We start from the raw sequence: 14,875 nt of genomic DNA, 5'->3' as shown, positions 1-14,875 counted from the left end.
AAGGGTGCTACACCCAAGTACCTGCACACCTCCCTTCCCTACTCCCCACCACCACTTCCAACTCCAAGTGACACCAAACTAGTAGCCAGAATCTCAGTAAGCATCCATTTAAATCTACTCCCCTTACATCAGTACAATAGATGTCCCTTTGCCCTGCTGCTGCAATCCATACTGGCCAGGTGCAGAGTACTGGATCGAGCTCAAATTTGGATCCATTTCAAATTCTATATTTTTGTATGTGGTATTACAGGTATGCCCCACTATCCAAAAGTAGAGCGTTCCCATGAAACCTCTTGTAAGCCAAAAATGATGGAAAGTGAAGTTGCTTGATTTCTATGGGAAACATTTCGGCGTAAAAGCAAAAATCCTTTTCAGATTTGTGAGAAAAGGTATTAATGTAGGCGTAAAAGCGAAATGGCATACAGTGATCATTTGAAAAGCAGGGGATAGCCATATTACATTTTATCTCTTTGCCCCATTCCTTGGTTAAGGCCCTCAGTTGTGTGGTAACCTATACTGTGGCTCAGACTAACATCCAGTGCGCATAAGATCAAATTCAACTCTTGTAACAATGAATTCAATAATTTTGTGCTGGTTAAGTAACAACAAAATTTCTTGTTGTAAACAAATTCACTGTGTTTAAGACTTACAGGTGAGTTTCAAACAAAGAGCAAATGGAAGAGAACTCTGTCAGCAAAATCACAATACTCTAGCTATGACCTAACCAATGTTTTATACAATTTCAGTATCACCTCCCTGATTTTAAACACTATGCATCAGCTATGTCTCTCTCTCTCTTCCTCGCTCCCACATCTTCTCTCTCGCTGTCTCCTTTTCTCTCTCTTTCTTCCCCCAGCTTCCCCCCTTATTTCCCCATTGCCCCATCTCTCTCTCTTCCTACCCCTATCTACTTTCTCTCTATCTCTCTCTCCACCATTCTTCTTCGCTCCCTCTCTCACCTCCTCCTCTTTATCCCCTCCACCACGTCCTCTTTGCTCCCTCTCTCCACCTCCTCCGTCTTGTTCCCTCTCCACCTCCTCTACTTCGCTCCTCTCTCCACCTCCTCCTCTTTGCTCCCTCTCTCCACCACCTCATCTTCATTCCCTCTCTCCACCACCTGCTCTACTACGCACCCTCTCTCCACCTCCTCTACTTCGCTCCCTCTCTCCACCTCCTCCTCTTTGCTCCCTCTCTCCACCACCTCCTTTTCATTCCCTCTCTCCACCACCTCCTCCTCTTTGCTCCCTCTCTCCACCTCCTTCTCTTCGCTCCCTCTCTCCACCTCCCCCTATTCTGTCACCTACTATGCCATCAGTCTGAGAAGTCTAACTGGATTGCTTCCAGAGATGAAGGAATGTTTGTCTTCTGAAGAGAAATTGAGCAGTTTCTTTACGTGCTCTCTGGTGTTTAGAAGAACGAGAGGAGATTTAATTGACGTATGCAAGACGCTAAAAGGGTTTATTAAAAATCGATTGACGGGATGAAGGCATCGCTGGCTGGGTCAACATTGAGTGCCCATCCCTAATTGCCCAGAGATCGGCTGCGAGTCAACCACATCCTTACATGTCTGGAGTCACATGTAGGCCAGACCAGGTAAGGATGGCAATTTCCTTCAGTGATGGACAGATGGGGTTTTTCTGACAATCGGCAATGGATTCACAGTCGTCATTAGACTCTTACTCCCAGACTTTTATTGAGCTCAAATTCCGCCAGGGGTGGGATGTGAACCCAAATCCCCAGGACGTGGTCTGGGTCTCTGGGTCAGTAGTCCAGCAATAATGCCCGTTAAGCCATCACCTCCCTGCTACCCCAATGGGGTCTTGACAAAGTAAACACGGAGAGGATGTTTCCTTGTGTGGGGCACTCTGGAAGCCAGAAGTCACAATTTTAGGCTTAAATTGGTCGGAGTACAGGAGTTGGGAGGTCACGTTGCAGCGGTACAGAACATTGGTGAGGCCACATTTGGAATACTGTGTGCGATTCTGGTCTCCCTGCTGTAGGAAGGATATTGGAAGTGTTCAGAAAAAATTGACAAGAATGTTGCCAGAGTTGGAGGAGTTGAGCTATAGGGAGAGTCTAAATAGGCTAGTGTTGTTTTCCCTGGAGCGCGGAAGCTGAGGGGTGACCTTATAGAGGTTTATAAAATCATGAGGGGCATGAATAGGATAAATAGACAAGGTCTTTTCCCTGGGATGGGTGAGTCCAGAGGGTATAGGTTTAGGGTGAGAGGGGAAAGATATAAAAGGGGTCTAAGTGGCAACTTTTTCATGTAGAGGGTGGTACGTGGATGGAATGAGGTGCCAGAGGAAGTGGTGGAGGCTGCTACGATTACAGCATTTATAAGGCATCTGGATGGGTAAATGAATAGGAAGTCATGATTTGGAGATGCTGGTGTTGGACTGGGGTGTACAAAGTTAAAAATTACACAACACCCGGTTATAGTCCAACAGATTTAATTGGAAGCACTAGGTTTCGGAGCATTGCTCCTTCATCAGGTGGTTGTGACAATTAAACCTGTTGGACTATAACCTGGTGTTGTATGATTTTTAACTGAATAGGAAGGGTTTAGAGGGATGTGGACCAAATTCTGGCAACTGAGACTAGATTACGTTGGGATATCTGAGGTCGGGAAAAATTTCTGACTGTAACAGCTGCTCCTTTTTTGAGGTATTAAGGTGTTGGAGGTGATTTCCACGAATTCCATTAGCAGCAATTACTGTTTTATATGCTGTTACATTGTTTTGGAACTTTGGGGGAAAAAAAAGTGAGAATAACAGCAGTTTTAAAATGGGGAAGAATAGACAAAGGAAGCAGATGGTGAACTCAGTGCAAGAAAGATAGAGACAGAGAAAGAGAGAGAGAGAGAACTTGCACAGTTCCTGCCTTTGCTGTTTGAATTCATGTATTGCTGGACATCGGAGTGCATCTGGGAAAATTAACAAACAGTGAAATTCACAACTAATCTTGGGAGGAACTGTTTGGATGAAGTTCACAGCACAGAATCAGATAAGTTAATTGTTGTTTTAAGTCTGTCCAATAGAAAGACTGCAGTAGTGAGTAGAATGGGTTCTTTATTGATTATATGTTTTTGGAGATATGTCTCTTGATTAAACTTAAAGTATAAGCCATAACTATTAATTTAACCTGGGACAGTGTTTTGGAGAGGAATAAGACGGTGTTATTTTCTGGCTCTGTAGATTGTGAAGGAGCAAAAATAGCCTTTAATAGCGTGATATGTACTTCTTGTCAGATGTGGGATTTTAAAGAGAGTTTAAGGGTTACTGCAGATTATATCTGCCATAAATGCTGTTGGATATGAATCTTGTTGGATATGAATCTTATCAGATCGAGTGGATTGGTTGGAGAGACAGATAGAAGCGATGAGGAATTTGCAACAGCAACAGTATGTGATGGATGGCAGTTATAGGAAGGGGTGAAAGTCTCAGATACATTCACCTAGATGGGTTAACTCCAGGAAGGGTAAGAGAGGTAGGCAGTGAGAGCAGGAGTCTTTTGTGGATATATCCATTTCAAACAGGTATGCCATTTTGGAAAATGTAGGGGGTGATGGGTTCTCAGGGGAACGTAGCACAAACAGCCAAGTTTCTGATATTGAAACTGGCTCTAATGCAACGAGGAGTATATCGGGTTCCAAGAGATCAATTGTGTTAGGGGATTCTGTAGTCAGAGGTACAGACAGACGTTTCTGTGGCCAGCAGAGAAAAAGCAGAATGGCGTGTTGTTTCCCAGGTGCCAGGATCAAGGATGTCTCAGAGAGGGTGCAGAATGTTCTCACGGGGGAGAGGGGCCAGCAGGAGGTCATTGTCTACATTGGAACCAACAACATAGGAAGGGAAAAGGTTGAGATTCTGAAGGGAGATTACAGTGAGTTAGGCAGGAATTTAAAAAGGAGGTCCTCAAGGGTAGTAACATCTGGATTACTCCCAGTGCTACGAGGGAATAGGAGGATAGAGCAGATGAATGCATGGCTGAGGAGCTGGTGTATGGGAGAAGGATTCACATTTTTGGATCATTGGAATCTCTTTTGGGGTAGAAGTGACCTATACAAGAAGGACAGATTGCACCCAAATTGGAAGGGGACAAATACACTGGCAGGGAGATTTGCTAGAACTGCTTGGGAGGATTTAGATTAGTAAGTGGGGTGGGGGGGGGGGACCCAGGGAGATAGTGAGGAAAGAGATCGACCTGAGACGAGTACAGTTGAGAACAGAAGTGAGTCAAACAGTCAGGGCAGGCAGGGACAAGGACTAATGAATTAAACTGCATTTATTTTAATGCAAGGGGCCTAACAGGGAAGGCAGATGAACTCAGGGCATGGTTAGGAATATGGGACTAGAATATCATAGCAATTACAGAAACATGGCTCAGGGATGGGCTGGACTGGCAGTTTAATGTTCCCGGATACAAATGCTACAGGAAGGATAGAAAGGGAGGCAAGAGAGGAGGCGGAGTGGCCTTTTTGATAAGGGATAGCATTACAGCTGTGCTGAGGGAGGATATTCCCAGAAATACATCCAGGGAAGTTATTTGGGTGGAACTGAGAAATAAGAAAGGGATGATCACCTTATTGGGGTTGTATTATAGACCCCCGATAGTTGGAGGGAAATTGAGAAACAAACTTGCAAGGAGATCTCAGCTATCTGTAAGAATAATAGGGTGGTTATGGTAGGGGATTTTAACTTTCCAAACATAGACTGGGACTGCCATAGTGTTAAAGGTTTAGATGGAGAGGAAGTTGTTAAGTGCATACAAGAATATTTTCTGATTCATTATGTGGATGTAATTACGAGAGAAGGTGCAAAACTTGACCTACTCTTGGGAAATTAGGCAGGGCAGGTGACTGAGGTGTCAGTGGGGGAGCACTTTGGGGTCAGTGACCATAATTCTGTTAGATTTAAAATAGTGATGGAAAAGGATAGACCAAATCTAAACATTGAAGTTCTAAATTGGAGAAAGGACAATTTTGACGATTTTGGCAAGAACTTTCAAAAGCTGACTGGGGGCAGATGTTCGCAGGTAAAAGGGACGGCTGGAAAATGGGAAGCCCTCAATAATGGGACAACAAGAGTCCAGAGAAAGTGTATTCCTGTTAGGGTGAAAGAGAAGACTGGTAATTATAAGGAATGCTGGATGACTAAAGAAATTGAAGGTTTGGTTAAGAAAAAGAAGGAAGTATATGTAAAGTATAAACAGGATAGATCGAGTGAATCCTTAGAAGAGTATAAAAGAAGTCAGAGTATACTTAAAAGGGAAATCAGGAGGGCAAAAAGGGGTCATGAGATGGCTTTGGCAAATAGAATTAAGGAGAATCCAAAGGGTTTTTACAAATATATTAAGGACAAAAGGGTAACTAGGGAGAGAATAGGGCCTCTCAAAGATCAGCAAGGCGGCCTTTATGTGGAGCCACAGAAAATGGGGGAGATGCTAAATGAATATTGTGCATCATTATTTACTGTGGAAAAGGATATGGAAGATATAGACTGTAGAAAATAGATGGTGGCATCTTACAAAATGTCTAGATTACAGAGGAGGAAGTGCTGGATGTCTTGAAATGGGTAAAGGTGGATACATCCCCAGGACCTGATCAGGTGTACCCAAGAACTCTGTGGGAAGCTAGACACATGATTGCTGGGCCCCTTGCTGAGATATTTGTATCATCGCTAGTCACAGGTGAGGTGCCGGAAGACTGGAGGTTGCCAAGTGTGGTGCGACTGTTTAAGAAGGGTCATAAGGACAAGCCAGGGAACTATAGACCGGTGAGCCTGACCTCAGTGGTGGTCAAGTTGCTGGAGGGAATCATGAGGACATAATGTACATGTATTTGGAAAGGCAAGGACTGATTTAGGATTGTCAACATGGGAAATCATGTCTCACAAACTTAAATGAGTTTTTTGAAGAAGTAACAAAGAGGATTGATGAAGGCAGAGTGATAGATGTGATCTGTATGGACTTCAGTAAGGCGTTCAACAAGGTTCCCCAGGGGAGGCTGATTAACAAGAGTTAGATCCTATGGAATACAGGGAGAGCTAGCTATTTGGATACAGAACTGGCTCAAAGGTAGAAGACAGAGGGTAGTGGTGGAGAGTTGTTTTTCAGACTGGAGGCCTGTGACCAGTGGAGTGCCACAAGGATCAGTGCTGGGCCCTCTACTTTTTGTCATTTACATAAATGATTTGGATGCGAGCATAAGAGGTACAGTTAGTAAGTTTGCAGATGACACCAAAGTTGGAGGTGTAGTGGACAGTGAAGAAGGTTACCTCAGATTACAACAGGATCTGGACCAGATGGGCCAATGGGCTGAGAAGTGGCAGATGGAGTTTAATTCAGATAAATGCGAGATGCTGCATTTTGGGAAAGCAAATCTTAGCAGGATTTATACACTAAATGGTAAGGTCTTAGGGAGTGTTGATAAACAAAGAGACCTTGGTGTGCAGGTTCATAGCTCCTTGAAAGTGGAATCGCAGGTAGATAGGATAGTGAAGAAGATGTTTGATATGCTTTCCTTTATTGGTCAGAGTATTGACTACAGGAGTTGGGAGGTCATGTTGCGGCTGTACAGGACATTGGTTAGGCCACTGTTGGAATATTGCATGCAATTCTGGTCTCCTTCCTTTCGGAAAGATTTTGTGAAACTTGAAAGGGTTCAGAAAAGATTTACAAGGATGTTACCAGGGTTGGAGGATTTGAGCTACAGGGAGAGGCTGAACAGGCTGGGGCTGTTTTCCCTGGAGGGTCGGAGGGGTGACCTTATAGAGGTTTACAAAATTATGAGGTGCTTGGATAGGGTAAATAGGCAATGTCTTTTCCCTGGGGTTGGGGAGTCCAGAACTAGAGGCCATAGGTTTAGGGTGAGAGGGAAAGATATAAAAGAGGGTGGTACAGGTATGGAATGAGCTGCCAGAAGAAGTGGTGGAGGCTGGTAGAATTGCAACATTTAAGAGACACTTGGATGGGTATATGAATGGGAAGGGTTTGGAGGGATATGGGCCGGGTGCTGGCAGGTGGGATTACATTGGGTTGGGATATCTGGTCGGCATGGACGCGATACACCCAAGGGTCTGTATCCATGCTGTACATCTCTATGACTCTGTGACTCTATGGCATGGACGAGTTGGACCGAAGGGTCTTTTTCTAGCTGTACATCTCTATGACTCTAATAAGGGCAAGCATACCATATGCTTTCTTCATTACTTTTTCCATCTGTCCTCTTGCCTTCAGGGACTGGTTACACACACAGCAACATCCCTCTGATCCTGGGTGCTTCTCAGGATAATATCATTCATCATGTATTCCCTTATATCACAAGTGCACTACCTCACACTTTTCCTGATTGAATTTTTGATTTTCAACACATCTCTACCTTTTCTCCTTTTCCTTTCTTTCCTGAACACCTTCATCAAGGAATATTTAACTCTCAATCCCATCTTTGTTTGAGCCATGTCTCTATAATAGTCAGAACATCATATTTTATTGTCATAATCCTCTATCAATTATCATTACAATCTCTCCTCACCTGTTCTGTGAAGATAACACATAATTTGAGGGCAGCACAGTTGCTTAGTGGTGAGCATTGCTACCTCACAGCGCCAGGGACCCAGGTTCAATTCCAGCCGCAGGCGACTGTATGGAGTCTGTGTTTGCGTGGGTTTCCTCTGGGTGCTCTGGTTTCCTCCCACAGACCAAAGTTGTGCAGGTTAGGTGAATTGTCCATGCTAAATTGTCCACAGTGTTCAGAGATGTGTAGGATAGGTGCATTTGTCAGGGTAAATGTAGCATAACAGGGTAGGGGAATGGGTCTGGGTGGAATACTCTTGGGAGGGTCGCTGTGGACTCGTTGGGCCTATTGGATTGCTTCCACACTGTAGGGATTCTATGATTCTATAATTTTTAAAACCTTGATTACATCTCCTCTCAACTTTCTCTTTTCCAAGGAGAACAATCCCGACTTCTCCAAACTCTCTGCAGAGCTCATGCTTCTGAAGTCATTCTCCTGAATGTTATTGCACCCTTTCAGGGTGCTGAGAGAAAGAAGAGGAGGAATCAAGGCCAGGTTGGGAAGTTTGGGTCTTGGTGTTACTCCTGCCTCTAGGACCTTTATAACCTCTCCAAAGCCTGACAGTTAACCTTCCACAGATGCTGGCGAGCATCTTTGCGAATGTGCTTAAAGTCCTGTAGAATAAAGTCGTGCTATCCAAAGGTAGAGCATCGAATCTGCTCAGCCACTCAATGAGGTCATGGCTGATCTGGTAATCCTCAAATCCACTTTCCTGCCTTTTCCTCATATGCCCTGCATTTACTCTATATGCCCTCTCTGGCCCCCACCCACCACCTACTCATCAGCAAATTCCTGGCATTCCCTCCACTCCTGCACGCAGCCATATCCAACAAATACGCACATGGGTTGGTGTCAGCAGACAAAGCCATATTAATTACAGGAGACTCTTCTGGACTCCACATTATTTATAGGATGTGCCAGTTTTGGAGAGGGTGCTGAGGGGATTTACCAGGATGTTGCCTGGCCTGTAGAGTTTCAGTAATGATGACAGAATGGATAGACTGGGTTGAGGTGTTAAGCAAACAAAGGAAGGGATGAGCTGAAAATGTGTTGCTGGTTAAAACGCAGCAGGTCAGGCAGCATCCAAGGAACAGGAAAGTCGACGTTTCGGGCAAAAGCCCTTCATCAGGATTCCTGATTCCTGATGAAGGGCTTTTGCCTGAAACATCGAATTTCCTGTTCCTTGGATGCTGCCTGACCTGCTGCGCTTTAACCAGCAACACATTTTCAGTTCTGATCTCCAGCATCTGCAGACCTCACTTTTTACTTAAAGGAAGGGATGAGACAGTTATCCCATTTTACCCAAGACAGCATGCATTCAGCAATACTAACACATCCCTGGTTAGCTTTGCTTGGCCTTTATCTGGAAATGGCTGAAGAGAATTGTCACTTGAGTGACAGTCCTGTGCTCCAGTTCTACCACAGTCAACTGGAAAACATTTCCAGTGACAGTCAAAATCCTGAACCTCAGTTTCCAGTTCTGTGTTGTTGTAATTAATTGTCATTTGCAACACCAGTCAATACACAATGTTCTGATGGATTAAGCAGGCCTCATTCAACAGAGAAAATACCATCAATATTCCTGACAGTAAAGCAATAACAGAATATTGGAACAGTACAATGTTGTGATGTCTGGAAATCGGAATAGATTCCAATCCTTCTATGTCCAAGTTGTCAGCGATGAGCAAGTTAGGACTGTGCAGCTCAACAAATACTTGCTACAGCAGTCAGAAAGTATTTATTTCAAACTAGACACTGGGATTGCATTACTTGAAGAGAAAGGTAGACTGAATGAAGGGACCTGAGGAGACTTGTCATCTCTGTCCCAGACAAATGACTTTTGAGAATCACATCTGAAGAATTGCATTTCTATTGTGGTGATCATAAATTAAGCTGTTGGTCTCTATAAGGCTGGGACCATCAAATATTTCAGCTCTCAGGGAAATCAAAATGCTTGGGCATCGATCAGCAAAGCGGAGTTTAAACCCAAGATTAGCCATGACTTTAGCGAAAGGTAAGGCAGGTTTACCAGGCCATATGATGTATTCCTGTTCTTACCTACTGTGTTCCCCTAAATGTGTGGCCTCCTTAAAGGAGGATGTTCCTGCTTTAAAAGGAGTGCTGTATAGATTTATGAAACTGCTGAATCTGAGACGAGGAAGAACTTCTTCACTCAGAGGATGCTTGAAGTTCAAGATATAAAGAAAAAGATTTGTAGTTCCTAAGGGATATGGGATAATGTGGGAGTATAAGACAGATGATCAATTATTATCTAGAATGGTGGATCAGGCTCAAGGAGTCTAATCTTGCTCCCAAGCCCCTAAAGGTCATTGTAAGACTTCCTTCTCATTCTGAATACTGCTGTGGAATTGTTTACAGGAATCCAAGGAGACAACAGACCCCTCTACCCAGGCTAGGGGAAATTGAGGACTGCAGATGTTGGAGATCAGAGTCAAAGAGTGTGGTGCTGGAAAAGCGCAGCAGGTCAGGCTGCATCCGAGGACCTGGAGAATCGATGGTTTGACATTCCTGATGAAGTGCTTATGCTCGGGCTTCATTCCTGATGAAGTGCTTATGTTTGAAATGTCGATTCTCCTGCTCCTCGGATGCTGCCTGACCGGCTGTGCTTTTCCAGCACCACACTCTTCGATCCTCTACCCAGGTTGACTGGCCCGAGTAGTTCTGAACCTTTTTGTTTATGGGTTAGTTTCATATCTCATCTGAAAGGTACCATGCTGCGACAGTACTGAGGGAATGAGGGCACTTCAATGTGTGAGTCTGGATTAGGTGCTGAAGTATCTGGAGTGATGAGTGAAACAGACTTTCAAAGGCAAGAGTTCTACCTGTGAGCATCTGCAGCAACACACAAAGATTTGCTTGAATTACATGCAGGATTCAGCAGTTAATTCAAGATTGAACAAGCTTAGCTAAGCAGTGCAACACCTTCCTTTTACAACACTAATGGTGAAGACCCTACCTCGGATACATTTCAGCTTCTAGTTAAGTTACAGCCATTTTGAGCAACATTTCTAGTATAATCCTCTATAAAAGTTATCAGATTCTTGTTCAATTCAGCAAGTCAGAGAAACTAAAAAAAACAAAGAAACAGTTACAAAAGTACCGATTGTTGGTCTAACTTTCATATTGAAGTGTTACCTGCAGGTCATAATTTCGAATTTCCGACCCTGTTGAAATTTTAACCGGTTTAACTCTCCTCTTTAGTTGACAATCTTAAGGTAATAAAGCTGGTTACCATCCTACACATCCTACACATAAACTGTCTCTCTTTCTTCGTCCCCATCCCAAGGAGAATCCCTGTTAAGGAGTTGCCTAAAAACTCAAGTGACCCTGGTCATGGAATTTGGTCCACCGCACATCCTTATGGCAGCTGGAGGTTCTGGCAGAAGTCCCCATTGGAGCCTAGTTTTTGTTGCTTTAATAGCCCTTTCTTTTGCATGTCTAATTTACAGATATACAAAACTGCTCCAGTCTCAAAAACAAATGCTGATCAGGGCAAGGTGAAATATGTTGCCAGAAGGTTGGTATGTAGCGTAGGAATGAGCACAGACTACTGGGTCTGTTTGTGTGCAGAAAATTCTATGCAAAAAGTAAAGTGGCTAATTTGTTTTAGTGCTTTCATTCGTAGGACCTGGGCATTGCTGGTTGGCCAATGCTTATGACATGTCCCTAGTTGCCCTTGAGAAGGTAATGGTGAGCTGCCTTCTTGAACTATTGCAGTCTATGTGCTGTAAGTAGAATAATAATGTCCTTAGGGAGGAAATTTTGATTTAGTGACAGGTCAGAATGAGGTGAATGGCTTGGAGGGAAACGTGCGTGATGGTGTCCATTGCTGTTGTCCTCTTAAAAGGAGGTGGTGGTGGATTTTGAAGGTGCATCTAAAAATCTCTTTGATGAATTATGCAGTGGATCTTACAGGTAGTACACATTACTGTTGCTTATTTAGAGGGAGTGAATACTTCTGGATGTGGCACCAATCAAAAATTGGCTGCTTTGTCATTGTTGGTGTCAAGTTTCATTAATGTTATTGGAGCTGCATCCATTCAAGCAAATGAGATATATTCCATTATACATCTGAACTGTACCTCATAGACGGACAGGCTTTTAGGGGTCAGGAGGTGAGTTGCTCAGTGTAATATTCTTAGCCTCTGACCTGCTCTTGTGGCCACGATGTTTGTAAGGCGAGTCCTGTTTAGTTTGTGATCAATGGTTACCCTCAGGATGTTGACAGTGGGAGATTCATTGATAACACCATCAAGACTAATATTCAAGACTGTGCTATTTCAATTGACCTGTAGTATAATCCAAAATGACACTTGCCTCTGAAGTAAGTGATGAGCTTGTCCAGTAAATTTATAAAAATAAAACATACTTAGAACAGCAAAAATAATGAAATATCAAATTTCCAAATTTAATCTTGCCTGGTTATCTTTTGTGCATTTGAATATATATTTTGCTGACATTTTATATTAATGTGCGGTTAAACCATATGTCATGATGTTGTCAGCTTATGCAAACTCAATACAATTTACTAGTTTTCATGGAATAAGGGGAGAACTCATCATTTGGATACAGAACTGGCTCAAAGGTAGGAGGCAGAGGGTAGTGGTGGAGGTGTGTTTTTCAGACTGGAGGCCTGTGACCAGTGGAGTGCCACAAAGATCAGTACTGGTTCCACTACTTTTCATCATTTACATAAATGATTTGGATGTGAGCATTAGAGGTATAATTAATAAGTTTGCAGATGACACCAAAATTGGAGATGTAGTCAACAGCAAAGAAGGTTTCCTCAAATTACAACGGGATCTTGGTCAGATGGGCCAATGGGCTGAGAAGTGTCAGATGGAGTTTAATTTAGATAAATGAGAGGTGCTGCATTTTGGGAAAGCAAATCTTAGCAGAACTTATACACTTAATGGAAAGGTCCTGGGGAGTGTTGCTGAACAAAGAGACCTTGGAGTGCAGGTTCATAGCTCTTTGAAAGTGGAATCGCAGGTAGATAGGATAGTGAAGAAGGCATTTGGTATGCTTTCCTTGATTGGTCAGAGTATTGAGTACAGGAGTTGGGAGGTCGTATTGCAGCTGTACAGGACACTGGTTAGGCCACTGTTGGAATATTGTGTGCAATTCTGCAAGGGTTGGCTGTAGCTCAGATCCTCCAACGTTGGCAACACCTTTGTGAATCTTTTCTGAACCCTTCCTAGTTTCACAACATCTTTCTGATAGGGAGGAGATCAAAATTACATGCAATATTCCAACAGTGGCCTAACCAATGTCCTGTACAGCCCCTATATGACCTCCCAACTCCTGTAGTCAATACTCTGGCCTCCCAACTCCTGTAGTCAATACTCTGACCAATAAAGGAAAGCATACCAAATGCATTCTTCACTATCCTATCTACCTACTATTCCACTTTCAAAGAGCTATGAACCTGTACTCCAAGGTCTCTTTGTTCATCAACACTCCCCAGGACCTTTCCATTAAGTGTATAAGTTCTGCTAAGATTTGCTTTCCCAAAATGCAGCACCTCACATTTATCGAAATTAAACTCCATCTGCCACTTCTCAGCCCATTGGCCCATCTGGTCCAGATCCTGTTGTAATCTGAGCAAACCTTCTTCGCTGTTGACGACACCTCCAATTTTGGTGTCATCTGCAAACTTACTAACTGTACCTCATATGCTCGCATCCAAATCATTTATGTAAATGACAAAAAGTAGAGGACCCAGCACCGATCCTTGTGGCACTCCACTGGTTACAGGCCTCCAGTCTGAAAAACAACCCTCCACCACCACCCTCTCTCTTCTAACATAGAGCCAGTTCTGTATCCAAATGGCTAGTTCTCCCTGTATTCCTTGAGATCTAACCTTGTTAATCAGTCTCCCATGGGGAACCTTGTTGAATGCCTTACTGAAGTCCATATAGATCACATCTACTGCTTTACCCTCATCAATTTTCTTTGTTACTTCTTCAAGAAACTCAATCAAGTTTGTGAGATATGATTTCCCACGCACAAAGCCATGTTGACTATCCCGAACTAGTCCTTGCCTTTCTTAATACATGTTGTGGTTCTGTTCGCCGAGCTGGAAGTTTTTGCTGCAAACGTTTCGTTCCCTGGCTAGGGAACATCATCAGTGCTATTGGAGCCTCCTGTGAAGCGCTGCTTTGATGTTTCTTCCGGTATTTATAGTGGTTTGTTCTTGCCGCTTCCGGGTGTCAGTTTCAGCTGTAGTAGTTTGTATGTGGGGTCCAGGTCTATGTGTCTGTTAGTGGAGTTTGTGGATGAATGCCATGCCTCTAGGAATTCCCTGGCTGTTCTCTGTCTGGCTTGTCCTATGATGGTAGTGTTTTCCCAGTCAAATTCATGTTCCTGGTTGTCTGAGTGTATGGCTACTAGGGATAGCTGGTCGTGTCATTTTGTGGCTAGCTGATGTTCATGGATGCGGATTGTTAGCTGTCTTCCTGTTTGTCCTATATAGTGTTTTGTGCAGTCCTTGCATGGTATTTTGTAAACTACGTTAGTTTGGCTCGTGCTGGCTATTGGGTCCTTTATTCTAGTGAGTTGTTGTCTGAGTGTGGAAGTTGGCTTGTGTGCTGTTATGAGTCCTAAGGGTCGCAGTAGTCTGGCTGTCAGTTCTGAGACGCTCCTGACGTATGGTAGTGTGGCTTGTCCTTTTGGTTGTGGCATGTCCTCGTTCCGTGGTCTATCTCTTAGGCATCTGGTGATGAAGTTGCGTGGGTATCCATTTTTGGCGAATACCTTGTATAGGTGTTCCTCTTCCTCTTTTCACAGTTCTGGTGTACTGCAGTATGTTGTGGCTCTTTTTTGAATAGGACACTCAATAGCCAGCACGAGGCAAACTAACGTAGTTTACAAAATACCATGCAAGGACTGCACAAAACACTATATAGGACAAACAGGAAGACAGCTAACAATCCGCATCCATGAACATCAGCTAGCCACAAAATGACACGACCAGCTATCCCTAGTAGCCATACACTCAGACAACCAGGAACATGAATTTGACTGGGAAAACACCACTATCATAGGACAAGCCAGACAGAGAATAGCCAGGGAATTCCTAGAGGCATGGCATTCATCCACAAACTCCATTAACAGACACATAGACCTGGACCCCATATACAAACCACTACAGCTGAAACTGACACCCGGAAGCGGCAAGAACATCCATCAACAGACACATCGACCTGGACCCCACATACAAACTACTACAGCTGAAACTGACACCCGGAAGCGGCAAGAACAAACCACTATAAATAT

The sequence above is a fragment of the Hemiscyllium ocellatum genome, chromosome 34 (genome assembly GCF_020745735.1).
Source record: "Hemiscyllium ocellatum isolate sHemOce1 chromosome 34, sHemOce1.pat.X.cur, whole genome shotgun sequence".
Lineage (NCBI taxonomy): Eukaryota > Metazoa > Chordata > Chondrichthyes > Orectolobiformes > Hemiscylliidae > Hemiscyllium > Hemiscyllium ocellatum.
The sequence above is the reverse complement of the archived record's forward strand: the minus strand, read 5'-3'. Positions refer to the sequence as shown.